The sequence below is a fragment of the Nomascus leucogenys genome, chromosome 1a (assembly GCF_006542625.1).
Source record: "Nomascus leucogenys isolate Asia chromosome 1a, Asia_NLE_v1, whole genome shotgun sequence".
In the NCBI taxonomy this organism is placed as follows: Eukaryota; Metazoa; Chordata; class Mammalia; order Primates; family Hylobatidae; genus Nomascus; species Nomascus leucogenys.
In genome coordinates this window covers 27,527,914-27,552,359 of record NC_044381.1, presented here as the reverse complement: position 1 = coordinate 27,552,359, position 24,446 = coordinate 27,527,914, and positions in this window count along the sequence as shown.

Here is a 24,446-nt window from a genome sequence, read left to right as displayed (position 1 = left end):
GCATGTAGCCTATTTTTAGGCTGCAATTCTGTACAGCCTGTTACTCTACTGAATTCTGTAGGTAATTATAATTTACACCTATATCTTTGGCTTTCAGTGACTGTAAGCTTCTTGAAAGAAAGGCTAAACAATGTATCTGTTTCCTAAAATACGATAATTCCTTTCCTGAGACAAATATTGGCACCTGTGGTTAGGATAACATTTTACCCAACAAGACCAAGAGTCAATGAATAATGAATCCACATGCACAAATATTACTGCTTGTTATATTTTGCAGGGAGGGGAAACATTACATACATGAATAATCATTAGGATATGAACGCCCCTTTGCCTAATCTATGTGTGACTCTCATGCCATACATTGCATAAACAAAAGTCCATGAAGAATTGCAGCTCCCATCTTCCGTAATGGTTATAAAAATAACCACATCCATCTACTATGTAATTCCCCTGTGCCCAGCACTATGCTGGGTGCTTAATATGCTTAATGCAGTTCTGTCTCCAGCACAACCCTGCAGTGAGTGAGTACAGTCATCCCCATTTTAGAGACCAATAGACTGAGGCCCCAGAGAGTTTAAACAAGTTGCCCACAGCTGGTGGGGTCAGGATCAGGATCTAGATGCTTCTTTTATGCCACATTCATCTCTCTGCCTCTCCAATGTCCTCATTCCCTAGCTCCAAAATCAACTTCTCAGTATTCACTTCTTAGGAGTGATTTTCTGGCCCTTTCAGCTTCTATAGTAGGAGGTGAGCTTCTGGCAAGGAAATTGCGGGGGAAGAGAGAATCGCTGTTAGGAAGGCAGCCAGCAGCGGCTGCCTCCCCATAGCACATGGGACAGGGCTGAAGAAACTGGAAGTGTTTACTGCAGAGGAGAATAATGAAAGGGTGTGATTGTTGTCTTCAAGCATCCGAAATCTTTTATATGAGTGTCTCTAGAAGGTAAGCCCAGTGCAATGGGTGGAGATTTCAGTAAGAATCTTCTAATAACCCAGCAGTCAAGAGAATGGGCTGAACAGAGAGAAAGTCACACAAGGTGTTCAGACACAGACTGGAAGGCATCAGGCCATGGGGAAGGAGATGCACTCTGGAGTCAGACAGACCTGGGTTGATCCAGTTCTGCCATATCTGAGCTCTGTGACATAGGACAGGTTATTTAAACACTGAGTCTGTCTTTCCTCATAAATTGAGCCAGATAATACCTATTCTGCAGGCTCATTATGAAAATCAGAAGTAATACATGTAGAGGACTGCTATAGAGCAGTGGAAATAAGAATATCATAATCATTGCCTTAGATGGGACATCTCCCTTAGCACAGCTCTTTGAGATTCAAGAATCAAATAAGAAGGGTAGAGCACTGACTGGTATGACCTGTAGAGATCTCACTGGGGTAAAAAGGTCTTTATGAAGCATAACATCCTAAAACGTGGGCAATTTTTTTGTGGGGGAGGATTTCATGACAACACTTTTGAGAGCAGCACTGATTGGTGGGAGGCAGCAGTCTTGTTATAGAAATTTTTTTTCTTTGTGACTGTTGGCGGAGGGGTGGGGAGTTTCCCATATTATGTGTACTTCTCCAATAAGGGATCAAGTTACTCTCTTTGACTTAACCACAGCAAGCCTGTCATCAACCCTCTGTCTCCGTAAAATTCTCACCACTGAGTTTACAGTTGATTGATTGTTCCTTCCATATACTATAATTGCTTCATTAGAAGCTTCAGATGGTTCATTGTGTTGGCAACTTCCTGTAAAACTGTCTGCACAATCAGGGCCAGATACATGCCACTGAGTCATCAGGGATTGAATATTTGTGTGTGTGTTTGTGTGTGTGTGTCTGTCTGTCTGTCTATCTATCTGTTTTCAAAAGGCAGACTATTATGCAGGGTTTATTCCATGGCTGGGGGGGCAGCATCTGAGTGACCTCAGCCACTCCAGGGCATCAGTTACCATCTGTTTATTAACAGCTCTCCAATTTCCAGCTCCAGCCCAAGATCTCTTCCCTGATCTTCAGTATGAGATAGCAAAATACCTCAAGGGATGATCCCACAAGCATCTCCAACTCAACATCCCTAATCTTGAGCTCATGATCCCCACTGCACTCTCACTCCCCTAAAACCAGTGATCTCTCTCATTCCCCATCTCAGCAAATGGCATCACCATCCAGCAGTTGCACAGGCAGATTTCTGCCCATTGTCTGTTCTCCCTCACACTCTCACACCCAGTCAGCAATCCCTATGAATTCTTTCTTCCACGCCTTTTTCTTCAGGTCCATTCCCTCATTCCTACAGTCACTTCCATTGCTTAAGCTACCACTATTTATTCCATGGGCTACAGCAACAGCCTATTTCATTTGTGCTCCCTCCAAGCTCAAAAAGATGGCCAGTGCTGGGCATGGTGGTGCATATCTGTAATCCCAGCTACTCAGGAAGCTGAGGCAGAAGGATCACTTGAGCCCAGGAGTTCGAGGCCAGCCTGGGCAACATAGCAAGACCCCATCTCTAAAAACAACAAAAAACCCTCAAACTGATAACATCACTTGCATATTTAAAACTCTTTAAAAACCTTATGCTGCAGTATACTTTTTTCCTTAGCAACTTGTATTCTTTTTTTTTTTTTTTTTTTTTCAGAGAGGACCTCTCTCTGTGCTGGTGTGCAGTGGCACAATCACAGCTCACTGCAGCCTCAACCTCCAAGCTTAAGTGATCCTTCCACCTCAGCCTCCGGAATAGCTGGGGCCACAAGCGCATCCCACCACACCCAGTGCACTTTTTTAGTTTTTGTAGAATTAGGGCTCTCACCACATTGTCCAGGTAGGTCTCAGACTCCTGGGCTCAAGTAATCCCCTTGCCCTGGCTTCTCAAAGTGCTGGGATTACAGACATGAGCCACTGTGCCCATCCCCTTTCTTTTTAAAAAAATAATCCTTATTTCTCGTAACACTCTTTTTCCCTGACATCGAGGGTTGTGTCTTTCTTCTTCACCACAGTATATCCCCATGATTAGCAGCTGTTAGCCACAGAGAAGGAGCTCAGGAACCATCCACAGCTATGAAAGAACAAAATAGGAGATCATCTTGTTAGCTGACATTTCTCCCTATAGTCTAAAATGTCTTTGGGGAGGGAGAATGGATCACTTCAAATATCAAATGGGCAGAACTTAACAAATAAGTCTACCTGGAGTAAGAGATGCAAGCCTTTCACAAATGTGCCTCTCCACCGGCCTTAGCTCTACCAAATCCCACCCTTTTCTCTCACCTCCGTTACTGCTGTCTGTGCTGCAAGTGGCCAGAACTGTCCTCTCCTGTCCCCAGACACCCCATGCCCATTCATATGCTCATTCATATCACCAGTGCTTTTGCACATGTGTTCCTCTGCCTTTTCCTTCCTTCTCCACCCAGGGAAATTCTGTTCATCCTCAGTGGCCACTTCTTTGACTGCCCCAGGTAAAGAGAGTTGCTCCTACCTTGCGTTAGTCAGTTCAGGCTGCCATAAACAAAACACCATAGACTGGGTGGCTTAAAGAACAGACACTCATTTCTCACACTTCTGGAGGCTGAAGTCCAGGATCAGGGTGCCAGCATGGTCAGGTTCTGGTGAGGGCTCTCTTCCTGGGTTGCAGGTGGCTACCTTCTCTCTGTGTCCTCACGTGGTGGTGGGAGAGAGAGAAAACTCTCTGGTCTCTTCTTTTAAGGGTGCTCATCTATGAGGACTCTACCCTCATGACCTCATTTAAATCTGATTAACCTTCAAAGGCCTCACCTGCAAATAACATCATATTAGGGGTTAGGGCTTCAATATATGAACTTTCAGGGGGATACAAACATTCCTCACTCCATAAATCTCTTTATCCTACCTTCCTCCTTTACTATGTGTAATCATTATAATGACTACAAATATCAAGCACTTACTATGTGCTTCATATTTTATTTCATTCAATTCTCATTCTTATCCTAAGAGGGTAGGTAATTGATATGGCTTGAATATTTGTTCCCTCCAAATCTCAGGTTAAAATGTGATCCTCAGTGTTGGAGGTGGGACTGAACGGGAGGTGTTTGGGTCCCCAGGGCAGATCACTCATGAATGGCCTGGTGCCCTCCTGGTGGTAACATGGTAATGAGTGAGTTCTTGCTCTATTAGTTTATGCAAAATCTGATTGTTAAAAAGAGGCTGGCACATCCTCCCCTCTCTCTTGCTCCTTCTCTTGCCACATGACAGGCCCTCTCCCCCTTCACCTTCTGCTACAATTGAAAGCTTCCTGAGGCCCTCACCAGAAGCAGATACTGGTACTATCTTTCTTGTACAACCTGCAGAGCCATGAGCCAAATAAACCGCTTTACAAATGGTCCAGCCTTGGGTATTCCTTTATAGCAATGATAAATGGACTAATAATACAGTACTTTTGTCCCTATCTCAGAAATGAGGAAAAATTCACAGAGTAGATAGACCATTTGCCCAAAGTCTTAGAACCACCAAGTGGTGGCCCTACCCAAGCCTGGAATCAGGGGCTCCTGACCCCAAAACCAAAGTCTAACCACTCTCTCGTATTGCCTAGAGCAGGAGTTGGTGAATGTTTTCTGTAAAGGGCCAAATAGTAAATATTTTAGGCTTTGCAGGGCATATGTTCTCTATCATAACTACTCAACTCTGCCATTATAGCACAAAAGCAGCCATAGAAAATATATAAATGAATGAGCATGGCCTTGTTCCAATAAAACTTTATTTATGGACTCTGAAATTTGAATTTCATATAGTTTTCATGTGTCACAAAATAGTCTTCTTTTGATTTTTTTCCCAACCATTTAAAAATGTAAAAACCAATCTTAGCTCACAGGCTGTACAAAAACACATAGTATGCTGATCCCTGGCCTAAACCACTACACTGAACTTAGAATAGGAATTAGTTTTTAAACATATCTCTCTTCTCCAATTCCCCCTGACCTTCTCAAGCAGGAGCCCGCAGTACTCATCCTGTTTCTCCAACAGCCCACTTAACATTTTCCTCTTCAGGGTCTTTTCATACAGTATAGGGCTGCTTCCTTACTACCTTCATGTCCTTGTCCTTCTCAGCGAGGTTGGCCCTGGCCACACATCTAAAAGTGTAGCAGCCTCCTCTATAATTCATGCCTTTTATCCTGTTTTATCTTTCTCCTTTGTACTTCTCAAGCACTTAATTTTATAACCAAGCATGTAGTTTTTCCATTTATCTTGTTTAGTGTCCCCAGTAGAATGTTAGTTACTTGCAGGCAAGCACTTCCCTTTTGTACACTGCTGTAAACCCAGAACCTAGAAGGGTGTGTAGCACACAGTAAGAGCAAAATAAATATTTTCTTAAGGAATCATTCACTTATCTAAGTCATTTTAAAAATCCAGCACAGAGTAGATTCTCAAAATTAAAAGCTTAGGCTGGGCACGATGGCTCATTGCCAGTAATCCCAGCATTTTGAGAGGACGAAGTGGGCAGATCACTTGAGGTCAGGAGTTCCAGACCAGCCTGGCCAATGTGGTGAAACCCCATCTCTACTAAAGACACAAAACTTAGCCGGGCATGGTGGCAGGCACATGTAATCCCAGCTACTAAGGAGGCTGAGGTAGGAGAATCACTTGAACCCAGGAGGCGTAGGTTGCAGTGAGCCGAGATCATGCCTCTACACTCCAGCCTGGGCGACAGAGCAAGACTCCGTCTCAAAAAACAAAAACAATTAAATGAACAGCTAGATGAGGTATGGATCATGTTTCCTCCCAAGATCTTATGCTTTTGGGTTTGTAGAAAATCTCTCATTTTCTATGGAGTATGTTGAGGGCAGAAACGGGCCCTTGCTTTGTCTATCTGATCTCCCTGTTAGGCGCTGATCTGCACTGAGGTTTCTTGGAGGTGTGAACTCCTGACCCTGCTCCTTCTGGAATGCTGGGCTGCAGTATCTCAGGGAGGAGGCAAGACGTGACTAGGGCAAGGGGATCAGCCTCAGACGGGAGCAGCAGATGGAGCCGGGGACAGCTTGGTGAGGAAGGCCTGGAATCCTGGCAGGAAAGAGAAAAGGTGCGTGCCAGGGTTCCCGGGCGGGCTGGCAGAGTAGGACAGGCTTCTTGTTAAGTTAATTGAGGTAATTTTTGCTGCCACCTTTTGGATAGTAGCAAAACTCTCTTTCCACCAGCCACTGATCATATCTCTGCCTCCTGCCACATTTCATTGTACAGACAGTGTACTAAATTTAGCTACATTTATTTAGCTGTTCCTTAAAACTTTGTCACTTAAAAAATAATTATAGGATTTCTCTGACAGACTGCAAATACACAGAGTGCACCAAATTACAGGTATAATTTGGAGATCCAACTGGGATCACCAAATAAAATTGACAGCAGCGGCCTAATTCCAGAATAATCCATGTGGCACTGGAGAGGATTTGTTCCTTAGGCCCGTCTCCTTAATCTGTGTATTGAGCCAAAAGTTCAAAGAAACCAAAGCAAAATAAAGGAAGTGGCCTTTAGGCCAAGGTATGGACCCCAGGGAAGTCCAGCCTTCCTTCTGCTTGGCAGAACTGGGCAGACCACCAGGGCCCAGACGTGCTCTCCCCGAGTGCAAAGAAAGTTAACTTCCATCCTTCCACCCAGCCAGGAGCCTGACAAGGTGAGCTCTAGGAGAGAAGGGCTTCATGAATTTTTAAATTTTTCTTTTGCATTTTCTGTGATTGTGAACTACAGAAACCAAAGTTTGGCTCCCAAGGAAAAACTGATGCTCAGCAAGAAAACAGCAGGTCCTTCTGGGAAGTGAAGACACCACTCAGCAGAGCCTAAGTGGACACAAAGCCACAGAGTGATGGATAATTCTGTTACCAGTTCATTTCACAAACAGTGCTGAGGTCCTGCTGAGCTGCTGCTTTTGTACAGACCCTGGGGACACACAAGCCAATCAGAAAAGTAAGGGAGACCTATTCAGCCTAGAACCTTCTGCAGACGCTACAGAAGGGCCCTAGAGGGGCAGAGAGAGCCAGGCTTGGGGTCATGCCTGGGGGAGCAGCTGGGCACAGAGGCTAGGAACAGGCAAGGAGGATGGCGCCGCCCTACTGGTGATTTTTGATGTCTGTGGATTTCCCCTTCTCTAAATCAAGCTCTGTTCTTCTCAGATACTTCATTGCGGCTTTCAGGTAGGAATAAAGAGCTCTCTGGCAAGGGATGTTTCCCTGGGGAGCTGGGTGGAGTCTAGAGCATCCCTTCAGAAGTTAGCACTTCAGAGGTTGATTCTGGAACAACTGGTGGCTAGGAGCCCTGCCAGCATTAATACAGCGAGATAGTCCAGTTGGAAGGAATCTTTCTGATTTTCTGTTCCAAGATCTGTGTTGTTAACATTGCTAACTCAAGCCCCAGAACAGTTAAGTGACTTGTCACAGGACATAGAGCAAGGCTGGGGACAAATCTTGAAAAGAAACTTGTTCTCCTGTCTCTCAGTCCAAGGCTACCATTTTTTTTTTTTTTTTTTTTTTTGAGACGGAGTCTTGCTCTGTCGCCCAGGCTGGAGTGCAGTGGCAAGATCTCGGCTCACTGCAACCTCCGCCTCCTGGGTTCATGACATTCTCCTGCCTCAGCCTCCCAAGTAGCTGGGACTACAGGTGCCGCTACCACACCCGGCTAATTTTTTTGTATTTTTACTAGAGACGGGGTTTCACTGTGTTAGCCAGGATGGTCTCGATCTCCTGACCTCGTGATCCGCCCCCCCTCGGCCTCCCAAAGTGCTGGGATTACAGGTGTGAGCCACTGCACCCGGCCCAGGGCTACCATTTTTAATGCAACTCCTGGCTAGTAGAAAGAGCACTAGTTTTGGAGCCAGATGATTTTGAATTTGAATCCAGGCCCTGGCACACACCAATTCTGAGACCTAAGTAAGTCTCTAAAAGTTACTGTTTCCTCATCTGTTAAATGGAGACAGTCATTTCCTGCTGGGCCTCCTGTATTGTGTGGTTAAAAAGATCAAATGATCCAGGTTGGGTGAAAGTGCTTTGTAAGTTGTAAGGTGCTGAATGAATACCGCTCATGGTCATATTGCCATCTGTAGCTGAGATCCCAAAGGAGCCCAACTTTCCAACAGGAGCCCTAAACAGAACAGCAGAACAGTGTCCCCAGAGCACCTAGAAGGCAGGAAGCAGGCCTCAGCACCACCCCACTGTCTATCCTTCCCTCTGTCCACTTCCTCTCCCACAGGGCCTGAGAAGAGTGAGCTACAAATCTTTCCATATTGCACAGTAGCTCTGAGTCCCTGGCTATGCAATAGCCATGAGGAAAATCTAGGGCATTTGACTAGTTCTTTCCTGCTGGTGTGAACATCTCAATTCTCAGCCTTTGCCTTGTTTCCCAAGGCCTTTGGGTATGTAGAGGACCCTGTCCTTGGGCCACCCATCTCCCGTGGAACCAGAGGCTACCCTACAGTCTGGAAGGGGTAACAGCAAATTTTTAGGAGCACAGACTGGGATGGCTAATAGTTGGCAGCTGGCCCTGGCCTTTGATCACTGCTTCTGCAAAGCCTATGACCAGAACCAGCAGCCCAGATTTCTGCAGCTCACCTGCAGGACCCTACACAGTCACAAACTCTGCTAGTACCTAGGGAGGCAGAGGACAGAGCTGCCACTGCAGATAGCCTAGCTAGTGACCATCTCTGAGTGTAACCTCCTGCGCTAACTAATGCACATTACTATTCACTGAGCACCTGCTATATGTCAGGGACTTCCCCATGCACTATTGACTTGGTCTTCTAATGCCTGCTAAGTAAGAAACAACTGCTTCTGTTACACAAATGAGGAAATGAGAGTCCAGAAAGGTTGTAAAATTTGCCCAAGGTCATGCAGCTAACAATAACATTAATAAAGCAATAATGAGTGCTTTCAATTGTGGATTTTCTCAACAACCCCTACAATAACCTAGAGAGGGTTAGAACGCTCCCTGTCTTGTAGATGAGAAGGTTGGGTGTGGAAGAAGCTAATGACTTGCCCACTCACATAGATAGCAAATTACCATTGATCTGTGGTCAAATCCATGCCCCACTTATGTGGTTTCCAACTCACATGGGCTGGTGCTGGATTTAGACCCAACATTTCTGATGCTAACCCCAGTGTTCATGCCCCAGTCCCAGTCATTTGGAATTCTCGCTGCAGAATCACCACAGAATCACCAAGGCAGCCTTTTCCAAGGGTAGGTTCTCAGATTCTACCTCTGAAGACCCTGTTTCAGCAGATCTGGTAAGGGCCTATGTGGCTGTGTTTATGACACACGCCACACGTACTTGCAGTGCTTGAAAAGCACGAGGTTCTATTACAGCTTCGCTAACTGCCAAGCTTTCTAATGGCAAACCCTGCCTCGTCGGTTTCCATCTTCCATCCTCAACTTATAGCATCACCACACCTGGCTCTGTCCTTGCCTCCATCACTGACAACCTGCCTTCACTGTAAGTCCAGGGGCCGCTTTCAGATGCTTACTTCAATTGGCTTCTCAGTGGCCACCAATGCCTGTGAGCACTCCTCATTCCTGATTCTCCATAACATCCCTTTTCTCCTGGTTTTCCTCCCATACCACTCAGGCCTCTTCTTTTAATTAAGTCTCCTAACTGACTTCCGGCCTCATTCTGTCTCTCCCCAGGACTTTGTGTTCAGCCACATTCTTTTGCCATTTTCCTTGCCCTGGGTGACCTCATCCACCCCATGGCTTCAGTTGCTCCCTCTCTGTGGATAATGCATATCACCTACCCAGAGCTCCCCCAGATCACCAAGCCTCTTGATAGTGCCCACCCGGCTATCTCACAAGGCACCTCAAATGCAGCATGTCTGTAATGGATCACAGAGTCTTCTCTGGCTACTACTGCTGTCTCATCTCTGTGAAGGATCACTCATGGGTCACTGAAGGCAGAGACCTGGTGGTTTATGTTGGAGGGTGTTTCCCCAACCCCTCTTGCATCAGGTTATTACCAAATGCCAGATATTCTAGCTCCTGACTTCCCAAGGAGCACCCCCAGGTCCCCAACTACATGGCCTCTGTCCCAGTTCTTTCTCTTCAGGGCCTGATGGATCCCTTTAGCGTCTTTCTGACCAGGTTCTTATCCACCCAACGCACTCGCCTCCCAGCAGCCAGGCCACATGCCTACTGAAAACCATGAAGTATTTCCCTATTGCTTCAGGGTAAAATCCCAGTCTTTTATCTCCTGCCCAAAGCACTTCCTGAGGGGACCAGACTTTCCTTTCCAGCCACATCCCCTGCAACTCCCCATCAAACGGTTCTATCTGTGCTCCAGGCACTTAGACCTGCACAGAGTTCTGGGAAAGCTTCAGGGTCTTTTGATATCTTTGCACATGCTGTTCTCTCTGGCAGGAAGAGACTTTGCTGACTTCCACACTTAACACTATCTCCTTCTCCACTGTTCATCCTTCAAGTCTCCCTCAGGAGCCACCACCTCTAGAAGCCCTTCCTGACTGCTGGGTTTGGGCAGGTACCCCTCCCTTGCCTGCCACAGCAGCCTGTGACTGCTCTTTCCTAGAGTTTACCACCAACCGTGAACTATCACTTTCCCTCCCATCGGAACACCAGCAACTTCCCATTTTGTTCATTTCTGTCTGTCCAGAGCACAGGTCAGTACAAGTGGCATTTAATAAATGTCTGTGTCCTAATAATGACGAAAATAATAACATGTGCCAAACACTTACTGAGGACTTAGACTACCAGGCACCATATTAATTATGGACATTGTATCACTTAACCCATACAACAACCCTATAAGGAAACTCTAATTCTCATTCCCATTTTATAGATGAGGAAACTGAGGTGGGGGATGTTAGTTAATTTACCCAAGGTGACACATTTAGTAAGTGATGGAGTGGGGACCAGAGCCCCGTCAAATTGATGAATAAAGGAGGAAATTGTGACTCTGGCTTGACCCTGCGCGCAAACTGAGATAGGACCATATGTCAGTAGTAATATTTAACCGTGCCATCCTGAGTAAAAGGCACTGGGAAATCAACTCCGAATTCACTGTGGGAAAGAGAAGACCTTTAGCTTTTTAAAACTAACCAGCCATCCTGCAACCCTGAGAACCTGAAGTAAGCATTCCTAAGAAATTCCTAAGAAAAACATGTGCGAGGTTTTCCTCCTGAGTCTCCCTTCCCCTGACTTCTCCCTCTCCCTCCTTCTGCACTGTCCACTGAATAATTCCCAGTTCCACCTTGCTTGCCCAGCAGCCAGAGGGGCCATCTGCAGAGAACTACAAACTCCATCTCTTCAATTACCCCCAATTCCCAGCTGCGCCGGGAACACACGAGGGCAGAAAAATGGCTTGAAATCTGTATGCGGGAGAGGTTGGGAAGGTTGAAGAGAGCAATTTTTGTTTCACATCATTCCTTTGTATAATGTTGTATCCTTCTGACAAGTCCCCATAATACATCTTAACTTCACCAATTGCTGCCTTAAGAGAAAACAGTGAAGACCTATCTTTAATGTCAAAGGAACAATGGGCGTCCTTCCAGAGGAGGAAAATGACTTGCTTTGAAAGAGTTGAAGAAGAAAAGTGCAAAATGTTCCAGCTTAACGTGAGGGGGGAGAAAGTCAGCAGCTGTGTACTGCCACGTCCGCTCCCCGGCTGCACGACTAGGGCGGCCCTGCCAGCTTCATCTGTCTCTTGGACCCACAGGCTGAGGAGGGCGCCTCTTAGCTTGGATGGGGGCAGATAGCCGGTGTTTATTCCTAGGGAAAGTTGAGCCAGCTCCTCTCGGCCCAGGTGTGCCTGTGGGTGTGTATACTTGGATGTAGAGTTGCTGCAGTTCTCACTCATTGAAATCTGCTTTCCCGGGCCTTTGGGGAGGCCGAGGTGGGCGGATCACCTGAGGTCAGGAGCTCGAGACCAGCCTCAACATGGAGAAACCCCGTCTCTACTAAAAATACAAAATTAGCCGGGCGTGGTGGTCCATGCCTGTCATCCCAGCTACTCGGGAGGCTGAGGTAGGAGAATTGCTTGAACCTGGGAGGCGGAGGTTGCGGTGAGCCGAGATCGCGCCATTGCACTCCAGTCTGGGGCAACAAGAGCGAAACTCCGTCTCCAAAAAAAAAAAGAAAGAAATCTGCTTTCCCTTCAAAGACAATGGGGACCTGAATGTTTAAGTGGCATGCCTGGGAACTTCAGCCATTGGCTGTTTTTCTTCCTCCAGAGCATTCCGTTTGCACCTGATTTTCTCCACATGTGGCCACTCTCCACCAGGCATTGAGATGCAGATAGATTCTAACCAACTTTGGCACAAAGGCTCAGTGGACTAAAGACTATTTAGGTCCACCTCGTTAGACTTTTCCCCATAGGTTGGGAACTTCTTCGGCCACCTTTCCAGTTTCAGATTTGGCACTGCTACATCAAGCTCCTTGCACTTTTCTGATTGTGCAATTTCATGAATTCCTGTTCTGTGCCCTGGTGCCTTTGCACATGCTGTTCCCTTTGTCTGAAATTCCCCTGGGAAGTCCTGTTCATTGCTTTAAGACTCAGCTCAAATATTTCCTCCTTCTGGAAGCCTATGTGACCTTTTAAGTGAGTTTATTACCCCCTCCTTTGGATGCCAGGCTAAGGCTACTTCTACTATAGCAGACATTACCCTGAATGAAATTTATTGATTTACATGATGCCTCTATTAGGTGATGATGGTTTTGGGAGCAGGGACTTTGTTTATTCATATAGAGATAGATATAGATAGATATTATAGGTATAGATACAGACATATGTGCACAGCCTGGACTTAGCTCAGTGCCAGGCACATTGTATATGCACAATAAATCCTTTTTGGATGAGAGGATCTAAACCTGGGGTCCTTAATCCTGGCTCAAAATTAGATTTACCTGGGAGATTATATCTAATACATCTCAATAACAGGTTCCTACCCTAAACCAAATTAATTAGAATCTCTGCAGCGCTATGTAACTTGCATTTGAATCACCTTGAGGGCTCATTAAACACAAATGGCTGACCTCCACCCCCAGAGTTTCTAATTCAGTTGGTCTGAAGTGGGCCCTAGAATTTGCATTTCTAACAAGTTCCGAGGTGATGTGGATGATGGGGGGATCTGAGGACCACACTTTGAGAACCACTATCTAGGCCCAGGACTTTCCTACTTATCCATTTCAATCAGCTTGAACCAGCTGAGATGCTCGTGCATATCCTGAAGTGGGCTAAGTGCTGTGAATTTGAGTCAGGGTTCCCTGCTTGCCCTAAAAAGGCTTCAAAGCAGCTTCCCAAATTTCAATGTGCATAAAAATCACCTGGAATCTGTTAAACTCCTGAACCTTATAAAGTAGGTCTGAGGTTGGCCTGAGATACTGCACTTGTAACAAGCTCCTAAGCAATGCCTACATTCTAGAGCAGGAACTGGCAAACTTTTTCTGTAAAGGGTAAGATACTAAATATTGTTGGCTTTATTGGCCACAGAGTCTCTGTAGCAATTACTCAACTCTACATTATAACCTGAAAGCAACCACAAACAATACAAAAGTGAATGGGCATTTTCATTCATAAATGAATGGGCGTTTCAAAACTTTATATACAAAAACAGGTGGGACAGACAGGATTTTGCTCATGGGTCATAGTTTGCTGAGTCTGCTTCTAGAGACTTGAAAGAGCAAAACATATTGCATTGGCCAAGACAAAGTGAGGTGCAGGCGGCTGGAAAGGAGGGAAGAAATGATTTGGGTTTGGGGTTAAAAAGTGATTTAAGCTCTGAATAGAGGAAGCAAAGGAGAGAGGACATTGTTGGCAGAGGGACAGAGGCCCAGAGGGGAGACTGAGAGCCTTCTAGCCACAATGGCATGACCAGAATGTGGGTAATTAGACTATATTAGCTTCAAAGTGACCCACTTAACTCTTTCCCCTTACACCTTCCCTGCACCAAATTAATAGACATTTATCAGAACAGCCTGTTTCAGAAAGTAAAAGATCAGGGGCCAAGCAGCAGGTATGTGTGTTGAAGAGGGGTCTCTGAATCTTTTATTTCTTTTACCATTGTTGAGTTTCAGGGTCCAATAGTAGAAGCAGCATCAGTGAAGAGTCCTGAGACTTTGGACTCACTATTATGTGTTCAGCATTGTTCTAGTGCCTTAGATTGTTAGATTTAATACTACCAACTCTGTGTGGTATGTACTATTAGACCCATATTACAGGAGCCAAGGTGATAATGCTTATCCAACCCACATGTACCACAAAAATGATTCTCTAAGGAAAAGAAGTATTCTGTTACCAGAAGAAAAATACGATACACATTCAATCAACTCCATTGCCCGATATAAGTACATACGATTTCCAAAATGCCCCCACCTAACATGGTACAAATATTCCATTTAAAACTGAAAACACACTCGTACATATTCTAAAGGGAAGTCTATATAAATAATAAAAATAACTAACATTTATTAAGCTCTTAATTTATGCCAGTCACTACAATGTCTTTATATGTATTGACTTATTTAAGCCTCACAAAATTATAAAAAAGATATTACTGTTTTATCCTAGGTTTACATATGGAGAGACAGAGGCACAATGGAATGTTATTAGTTGCCAAAAGTTATGCAAGTAAGTAGTAGACTTGGGATACCAACATAAGCAATCTGATTCCAGAGCCAGTGCTCATAATTTCTACACAATCTTACTAGTTGACTGCATCTCTCTTCAAAGACAGGATTTCTGCAATGAAAATTCTATTCTGGTGTGGGTGAAGTTTCATGTGTCTAGAAAATCATGGTAAATGACATATTCACTCACTCCTCCCCAAAATATATGATACCCGATGACAAAGAAAAAGATAACTACCGTTAAAAACTCTTTCTTGGACAAAGAGAAGAGAAACAATATATTGTAATCATCAACTGTATAGCATCTACCATGGGATAAGTGGATGGTGGGTAGGAACAACCAGGGCATCTCTGCCCTGTGATGAAAGGTATTCCTTGGTCAACCCGTCTGGCTTCCCCTCGTTGTGCTCTGGCAGGAAATACTTTGTCTATTGATCCTGTGGCCATAACTAAGCGGGACAACAAGAGGTTTCCCTTCCCATGGCTACTTGCTTTCTCTTAGTGAGTTCATGAGCCTGGGACTGCCCCAGTTGTTGACCACTTTCTTGCAGATTATCATTTGTCAGGTTTTGTTTTTCAGGCATTACAACCTTCTTAAATCTTAATAAACACTTGATAGATCTGCATTCAGTCAAATCCAGTCAGAAAGATGGGTCCTTGAATCTCAACCACCATCTGGAAGTTTCTGTTCCTTGGCAGCAGGCCTTCCTGTTGTATCCACCATACTAAAGATGCACTAAGGCAGGGAGGCAAGACTGAAATTTCTTTTGCTTCTCGTTGAGTCCCAGAGATGGGCTTTTTATGCTATGGAAGAAAGATGATGTTCGCAGGGGTTGGATATCATGCTACCTCCAGGTTCCAGTCTCTTCTCTTTGTATTTAGCCTCCCTTCACTTCATTTATGTTAAATTTATCCTGGGATAGAGAATTTAGCTTTTCCAACTCACAGTGCTCCTTTTAGCCATTCTGGACTGCTGACTGATACAGGGTGGGCTTCTCTGAGAGAAGTTCTCTCTTCTTCCCATTAAACTTCCTTCTTCCTTATAGGACATTACTGAAGGCTATAAGAAATACACAATTCTCTCCAATATAATTATATTTTCTATCTCTAGAACATGGTTTGAGGCTTAATAATATTACATAAAACAGTTCAATCCAGCCGACTTCCCAGCCAAGAACAGAGAAATTCTTGGTGCTCTGCAACCTACTGTGACTTAGCCAATTCTACATTTTAGGATGTCACTTACAAAACCTCACTTCCAAGAGCCAATGTTACAGTTATTTAGGTCTCATTTCATTGTAAGTGAAAGAAATCCATCTTAAAATGGCTTAAGAAGAAAAGGGAATGTATTGGCTCATGTGAATGGGAAATCCAGGGCTTCTGCTGGCTTTAGATGTGGCCGTTTCTAAAGCCTGAAATTATGCCATCAGTCTACTCTTTCTCCCTCGAAATCTCAGCTCTGATTTCCTTTGTATTGATTTTATTCTCTATCAGTAGTTCCAGGTTTATATTTAACCAGAAGAAATAAAGCATCACTTTTTTAATACAGTTACGTATTACGTAACAATATTGCAAATAACAATGGACCACATATGTGATGGTGGTCCCATAAGATTATACTATATTTTTACTGTACTTTTTCTATGTTTAGATACACAAATACTTACCACTGTGTTACAATTGCCTACAGTATTTTGTACAGTGGCATGCTGTACACATTTGTAGCCTAGGATAAATAGGCTATACTATACAGCCTAGGTGTATAGTAGACTATCCCATCTAGGTTTGTGTGAGTACAGTCTATGACGTTCACACAATGATGAAATTGCCTAAGGACATATTTCTCAGAATGTGTTCTCAATGAGCCCCATTGAGAAGTGATGCATGACTATAATTCCAGTCAAAAACTCATTGCTGATAATCATTTACCCAACTGGAGCCACATGACCATTCCTAAACCAATCACTGTGGATAGAGAGGACACAACACAATGATTGGTCGTGCCTGGCCAAGTGCCCAAACTCAAAGCCAAGAACTGGAAATTAGCCCAACCTAAAACACACAGTCTGAAAATAGGAAGAATATTTTCCCCAGAGAAAAGAGTAGTTCTGTTAGCAGAAGAGATGCTGGACAGGCAAACAACAGAAGTCCACTTTAAGGACCATGACTATTTGTGCTGACTCTTGTTTCCCCAAAGCCCAGCCCAATGCTCGTCACATAGAGAGAACTCTATTAATATTTGTTGAATGGATGAATGAGTTCAGAGATTGTTTATATTCCAATTACTCTATGGGGAAGCCTAGTGGAGGCTGAGCTCTTTAGGATCTTCCATGAGTTCAAGTGGATAGCCCAATTTTAATGACTCCTGGATTTGCCTCATTGGTGAAATAATCCTCCTCTCTCCATAGGGACCCCTCTTCCCAACACTTCATCAGAAGGGAAATCTGGCAACTTACATGCTCCCTGAAATTTAAAAATACAACAAATTTATCTGAAGCAACAAAATTATATATTCATTCATTCATTCCACCAACATTTACTGAGCACTTATTTTATACTAAGCATTGTGCTAGGTACAAAGATATGAGCATAAAGGTCATAATCCCTTACCTTAAGAAGCTCAAGCCTAATAGGCCAACAAATGATTTAAAAAAAAAAACCACACAAAAAACACAAAACAAAGTGGAGGCAGCTTATGAAGTAAAAGATTATGGGCTTTGCTGGCCAGGTGCGGTGGCTCACACCTGTAATTCCAACACTTTGGGAGGCTGAGGAGGGTGGATCACCTAAGGTCAGGAGTTCGAGACCAGCCTGGCCAACATGGTGAAACCCTGTTTCTACAAAAAATACAAAAATTAGTCAGATGTGGTGGCTCATGCCTGTAATCCCAGTTTCTCAGGAGGCTGAGGCAGGGGAATCGCTTGAACCTGGGAGGCGAAGGTTGCAGTGAGCCAAGACAACACCACTGCACTCCAACTTGAGCGACAGAGCAAGAGTCTCTCTTAAAAAAAAAAAAAAAAAAAAAAAAAAAAAAAAGGTTTGGGCTTGCTGTTTGACCTTAGTTTGAAATTTGGCTTTACCTCCTAATTATCAATGAAACATTGGGAGTAATTAACCTCTTCAAGCCTCTTTTTTCTTATCAGCAAAATTAGTTATAATTATATCACCAACTTCAGAGGGTTATCATGTGAATTAAATGATAATATATATGTACAGCATGTAACTAGAGCCTGGTAGAAGTGGTAGCTCTTCTATTTGAAGCTGTGGAAGATTAGAGGAAAGATCAACTAACTCATCCTGTAGAAGTCAAAGAAGATTTGATGAAAGACATGAGATTTGAGCTGGTTCTTAAGGATGAAGAGGAGATCACAAAGTAGAGGATGATTGGGGTGGAGAGGAGCATTCTGACAGAGGAAACAGTTTATTCAAAGCTTTGAAAACCTGATGAAAATTGGTACATTTAGAGAGCAGCAAATACTTCTAGATGCCTGGTGTATTACTGGGATAGTGAGGGGAGTGGAAGGTGTGAAATGCCAGTATTCAGGGAAAGAATAAGGATTCTGGGATTTCTTTGTCCAGTGGGGTTAAAGGGTACCTGGCAATCTCTGCCCAAGAACCATAAATCATTGGTGTTCCAGGTAAGTGGGCGTCAGAACAGCCATTATTTCTTCTATACACACATTGAGATGGTACCTTTCAAATAGACGGAGAAGTTGAGGGTCCGTTTATAGTTCCTTCTAAATGACTTGCAATAAATCACAACATTTATTATTCAGAGTCTTGTTTGAATGAAGCAGGGATCGTGAATTGGGGTGGGGGAGGGGTGTGGCTTTACTCCTGGGGAAAAGGCTGGGGGATTTAATGAGATAATATTCATAAGGTGCTTTGAACTCCCCAAGGCGATATGCTACAGCTACCACTTAGGGACTCTGCAAGATCTGGGGAGATAATGTTTCTAAGTGAAGATGCCAGGCTGCAGGAATGCTAGACAGAACAGAGGGGGGTGGAGGGGGAAGACTTGGTCCTTAAGTAATTTCTCTCATCAGCATCACAGCTAGAACAATCCATTACAGCAAGCACAGAGAAATGCCAGGTTGCCAGTTAGGGGGCTTGGGTCCAGATGCTCAGGCCTATGTGGCATCCTTCACTGGAGAAACACCCACTAGTTTCTACCCTGGGCCACACGCCACTCACACATTAAACAGACTACCAGGGGTTCCGGAGCCTTGCTCACAGCCTTGGTCCTGAACCTTTCTCAGCTATCTTGTGTTCCACTTCTCATTCTAATTCCGGTGGTCAGTTATGACAGAAAAAAAGACAGCTAGGATCCAGGATTCCAAATTCCTGACTAGCTGCTTACTGATGTCACAGGTCCCTCATGGGTGCATACTACAAAAAAACATAAACACTTTGTCTACCACTAGGACGGGGGACGGCTAGATTGTGGGAGGGGAGGTCATTATTAGCTCCTTTCACCCTGCTGAGTCCCTCCTTTTCTCTGGATCATTCCCTCATTCCTACCTGGCATTACACATAGAGACAGGGATAGCCCCAGTTCCATGAATGGACCATTCTGGAAAGAATAAAACATTTTAAAAAATCCATAAAGAAGAGAGAACTTCAGATCTCTTTGTTGCCTCACCCAAAGCTTGCTGCCTTCACCGTGGCCCAGTTCTTGGTCCCTGATGACTCTATTTGAATATAATCCATTTTAGAATTCCTTCTCCTTACACATTGTATTTGTTAGATGAAACTAACTGCTGTAACAAATTCTAAAATTTCAGTGGCTTAACTCTGTTAAAAGCTTGCTTTTTATTTGTGGTCAATGTGTATGTTTTTCTTCAGTCTAGGGGAGCCAGTCCACAGGGGCAGGGAGAGACAGGCTTATGTTCCATTTAGGGATTCAAGGTGACAGAGTTTTCCATCTGCATCAAGTGGCTTTCAAGGTCACCCTGGTGTTAGCATCCAATTTGCAAAAGAAGAAGAGCATGAAGGATTAGATGTGGGAGATATTGGTGGGCCAGGCCTCAGAGGGACACATCTCACCACCACTCATAATCCATCAGCTAGATTGCCATAATATGACCCCACTTAACAGCGAGGAAGGCAGGAAATATAGTCTTACTGCATGATTAGAGCAGGAGTGAATGGAGGATTTGATTAACAGCTATCTAGCTTACCATGATACGGATCTGCAAGATCCAAATTGTAAAATGTTACGTGAGAATTTGGCTTTAAGGATACAGGATCAAGGTGTTGGAAAGAGTATGGCAGCACTTGCAGATCCCAGTCAAATCAATGGAAAGCCATTGAAGACATGGTGGGGAAGATTAGATATTTGCTCCAGTTTGAGAAATGCTGCTTGCAGGAGCCTCATGAGCTGGTGAGTTGGACAGAGGGCTGGGGCCTCAGAGGCCCAGGGCAATAGGGAGATACCACATGTTGATAGTTCTGCGTAGAAGTGGCCATCAAAAAGACCAGACAGTGGGACAAGCTTAGGGATATATAAAGGGGTTGGTTGAAAACCTCATCTTTGCAGATTTTAAGTCTTTAAGAAAGATGACAGGCATGTGGGAGGAGGAGAAGTCTGTGAATAGGTTACAAAAATCCTTCACGACTGAAAGTGGCACAGAGGTTGATAAATAACATCACTGGAGTTAGGAAAAGAGCAATGGGACTGCCTTAAAGGAGATGCATAAGGAAAGAGTCATACAGTATTCTGGACAGGTGAGCAGAAAGGTAGGAGGATTCCCAGCTCCATGGTGTGGTCTTGAGGTGGAAGGTATGAGAGCAGGAGCAGCCTTTGCTTGAGAGGGCTTAGTTGGCTCTGGCTGCTAGGACACAGCACCGTAGACTGGTTTATAAACAACAGAAATTGACTTCTCCAAGTTCTGGAGTCTGGGAAGTATATTGTCAGGGTGCCAGTATGGTCAGGTTCTTCTGAGAGCCCTCTTCTGGGTTGTAGACTGTCAACTTCCTGTTGTATCCTCACATGGAGGAAAGACAGCTAACTCACTCTTGGGGCTTTTCTTAAAAGGACACCAATCCTATTAATGAGAGTGCCACCATCGTGACCTAGTCACTTCCCAAAGGACCCACCTGCAAATACCATCACATTGGAATTTAGGGTTTCAACATATGAATGTGAGGGACACAAACATTCAGTCCATTGCAGCCGTAAAAGATACAGTGGGCTTAGATGCAACCCGGTCTCAGTCCAGATGAAGCGGTGCAGAGAGCATACCAGGAGGCCTTTGAGGGTAGGCAGGGATCTTATGGGGCCCCAATGCAGAGGAGATCCCAAGAGGAGAATAGCTTGGGAATGGGCCAGGGCTGACCTGGGTGGGACTTTGAGAAAATGGGAGAGAAGATCTGACCAGATGGACCTCGGACTGAGGAAGACAACAAGCCCCACTATGACTAGTGCGTTTCATTGTATGTGAATTATACCCCAATTTAAAAAAAAAAAATGTAATAAAACTCATGAGGGCAACTTTTTAAAAAATGATGTAAATTACATCGAAATATATCAACCATTTCCCCCAAATGAAGAAGTTTGGGTTTTATACACATTTTTAAGAGGTTTAAAGTATGAAGAAGACCAAATAACTTTTTAAAATCTAAATATAATGGCTAATATGTGAACAATAATGAATATTTAAGAAAGACCTCAAACAAAGAAATGAATTATTCTGCTGCTGTCTTCCTCAAGCACATGAAGTTTCTCTGAGCTGGCGTATGTTTCAATTCAGGTTGGTAATGCCTGACAGAGAAGTAGAAAGTTAGTTTCCTTGGGAAAGAAAAAGAATGGATTCCACCTTAAAGATTAAATTTTGATCTGAGAGCTATAAGAGCAGTGTCAAATAATTATTATTGTTATTTTTACAAATCTATTTCACTTTATAACAAGTTGGGAAATTTCTGACTTGGTTTAAATGAGACCTCAATTCTCCCAGGCCTGATCTGCCACCTGAGGCAGGATCTCCTGCTGAAAAAGTGCTGTGCTGAGGCATTAAAATGGCAGCTCCCACTGAGAGAAATAACGGAGCCAGATTCTTGCAGCAGAGATGCTGAACAGTAGGGGAGGAAGTGAGGAAGGGAAGCTAATTTTTCCAGGCAGATCTGAATGCTTCTTTTTCATAGGCCCTCTTAGTCAATATTTATCTAGCTATTCAAAGAATTATAACCAATTGTTGATCTCTTTTTCCTTTTCCTTAAATGTATTTCTTTGCCTCTTCGCAGTACACTGAACTTGGCGGAACAGAATGAAGTTTTAGCTTCTTCATTCCAAGCCTTACGATATCAGAAGAAAACTTGTGGCTGAGATTTGACCAAACTGTGAGGCTCAGACAATTGGTGCAAGCCCCGTGGAAAAGAAAGCTTATGCCCCCACCTTCCAGGTGTTGATTTATAGAGTTAAGCTTCTTTAAGTATATTTTCCTAGAGTCTTTTGTTTTTATTTTTGCCTTGGCACCATTTGGAGTGGGCTTTACTGACAAATCCTTCTGACTCACTGCTTTCTCTGACTTTAGACATTAGAATAGTTTTCCTGGGAGAAGAAATCTTCTTTGCTATTTTAAAGTACAGTGGGATACACAGAAAATGTAGAGTAAAAGGTCCCAACTGGCATTTCTGTAACTGTTGAGTAAGAAGCGTAAAGGAGCCCAGGTTTTGCTGGCCTTCCACTTGGCTTTTTGATGGGGAGCCTGAGCCAAGTCCATAGAGGTCCAGAAGCCAGGGGAGAAGTCCGAGATCAAGTCTAAGGGGAAATGCCTGAGTTTGTGTACAGATGTTTTCTTGAGAATGCCTTAAGGAATACCAGTGAGGAAGTGAAGAAAGCAGAATTGGGTGGAGTTGAAGGGGAAGTTGAGCTGAGATGCAGTTCCAACAGATCCCAGGAGAGCTCTGAGGCTGAAATGACTCTCATAGATCTCCAAAATTGAGATGAGAGGGCTGGAACTTTGTATCCCCACAATGACTAGTGGTTGAATAGAGGCTGTCGCCCATGGAGGGGCTACCTTACAAAGGCAGTTCCCTTCAGCTAAGGACGATTTCTGTAGATAGTCAGCAGGCAACGTTCCCAGCAGCTGGGAGTGAATGCTCAGCTCTGATGGGGGGAATGTGAGTGGTACATCACACACTCATTATGGGGCCACTCTTTATACATGTATACAATTTACTGCTGAAGCCTTTTTTGGACTCTAAAATGTGACTCTTTTCTGTCACTTATGTCTCAGTCTGTTTTGTGTTGCTGTAACAATACCACAGATTGGGTAATTTATAAAGAAAAGAAATTCTCACAGTGCTGAAGGCTGAGAAGTCCAAGATCAAGGTGCCAACATCTGGTGCAGGACTTCTTGTTTACAGCATCCGCGATAGAAGGTGGAAGAGAGGGCAGGAAAGCCAGAGGTTGAACTCCTAGCATGAAGTCCTTTAATAATTGACATTAATCTACTCATGAGGATGGAGCCCTCATGACCTAAACACCTCCCATTAGGCTCCACCCTTCAACACTGTTTCATTGGGGATTAAGTTCCCAACACATGCTTTTGGGAGGGTACATTCAAGCCATCGCAATTTTCTTCTGGATTTACACTTGCATGACAATTCTACATCTGTCATCTAGTTTCTTAAATCCTAATAGAATTCTAGATGGGAAGGGAACATGATCTAATCCAACACCCTCATGTTACAAATGGAGAAACTGAGGCTATGAGAGCAGGAATAAGTTAGTTTTGGTGTCAGACTCAGGATCGGAATCAAGTCTTTTGGCTTCCAAACTGCCATGCTCTTTCCATTACCAATGTATGCTGCCTCCATTTCATTCTTATGGTGGCCCTGAAAAATATGAAGGAAAAGTGTATTTTCTTTATATCTGGGAGATATTGTGGGTTTGATTCCAGATAATTGAAATAAAGCAAATATCACAATAAAATGAATTATATAATTTTTTGGTTTCCCAATGCATGTAAAAGTTATGTTTATACTATACTGTTTGTCTCTTAAATGTGCAATAGCATTATGTCTAAAAAAAAGTACATGCCTTAATTTAAAAACTACTTTATTGCTAAAAAAATGCCAACTATAATATATCTGAGCCTTCAGGGAGTCATAATCATTTTGCTGGTGGAGTATCTTGCCTCAATATGAATGGTTGCTGACTGATTAGGGTGCTGGTTGATGGAAATTGGGGTGACTATGGCAATTTATTAAAATAAGACAACAACGAAGTTTGTTGCATCAATTGACTCTTCCTTTCAGGAAAGATTTCCCTGTAGCATGCAATGCCATTTGATAGTGTTTTACCCACAGTAGAACTTCCTAACTTCCTTCAAAATTGCAGTCAATTCTGTCAACCCCTGCCACTGTTTTATCAACTAAGTTTATTTAATATTCTAAATATTTTGTTGTCATTTCAACAATATTCATAGCATCTTCACCAGGAGTAGATTCCATCTCAAGAAACTGCTTTCTTCACACCTCCATAAAAAGCAACTCCTCATCTGTTCAAGTTTTATAATGAAATTTTATCATGAGGTTCAGTCACATCTTCAGGCTGCACTTCAAACTGTAGTTCTCTTGCTATTTTCACCACATCTGCAGTTACTTCCTCCAATAAAATCTGGAACCCCTCAAAGTGATTCAGGAAGATTGGGATTAACTTTTCCGTCAGACAAATCACCATCTATGGCAGCTATAACATTATGATATATTTATTAAACAGCAAGACTTAAAAATCAAAATTACTCCTTGATCCATGGGCTAAATAATGGATATTGTGGTAACAGGCATGAAAACAAATATTGATCTCCTGTACATCTCCATCAGAGCTCTTGGTTGACCAGGTGTGTTCTTACTCAGCTGTAATATTTTGAAAGGAA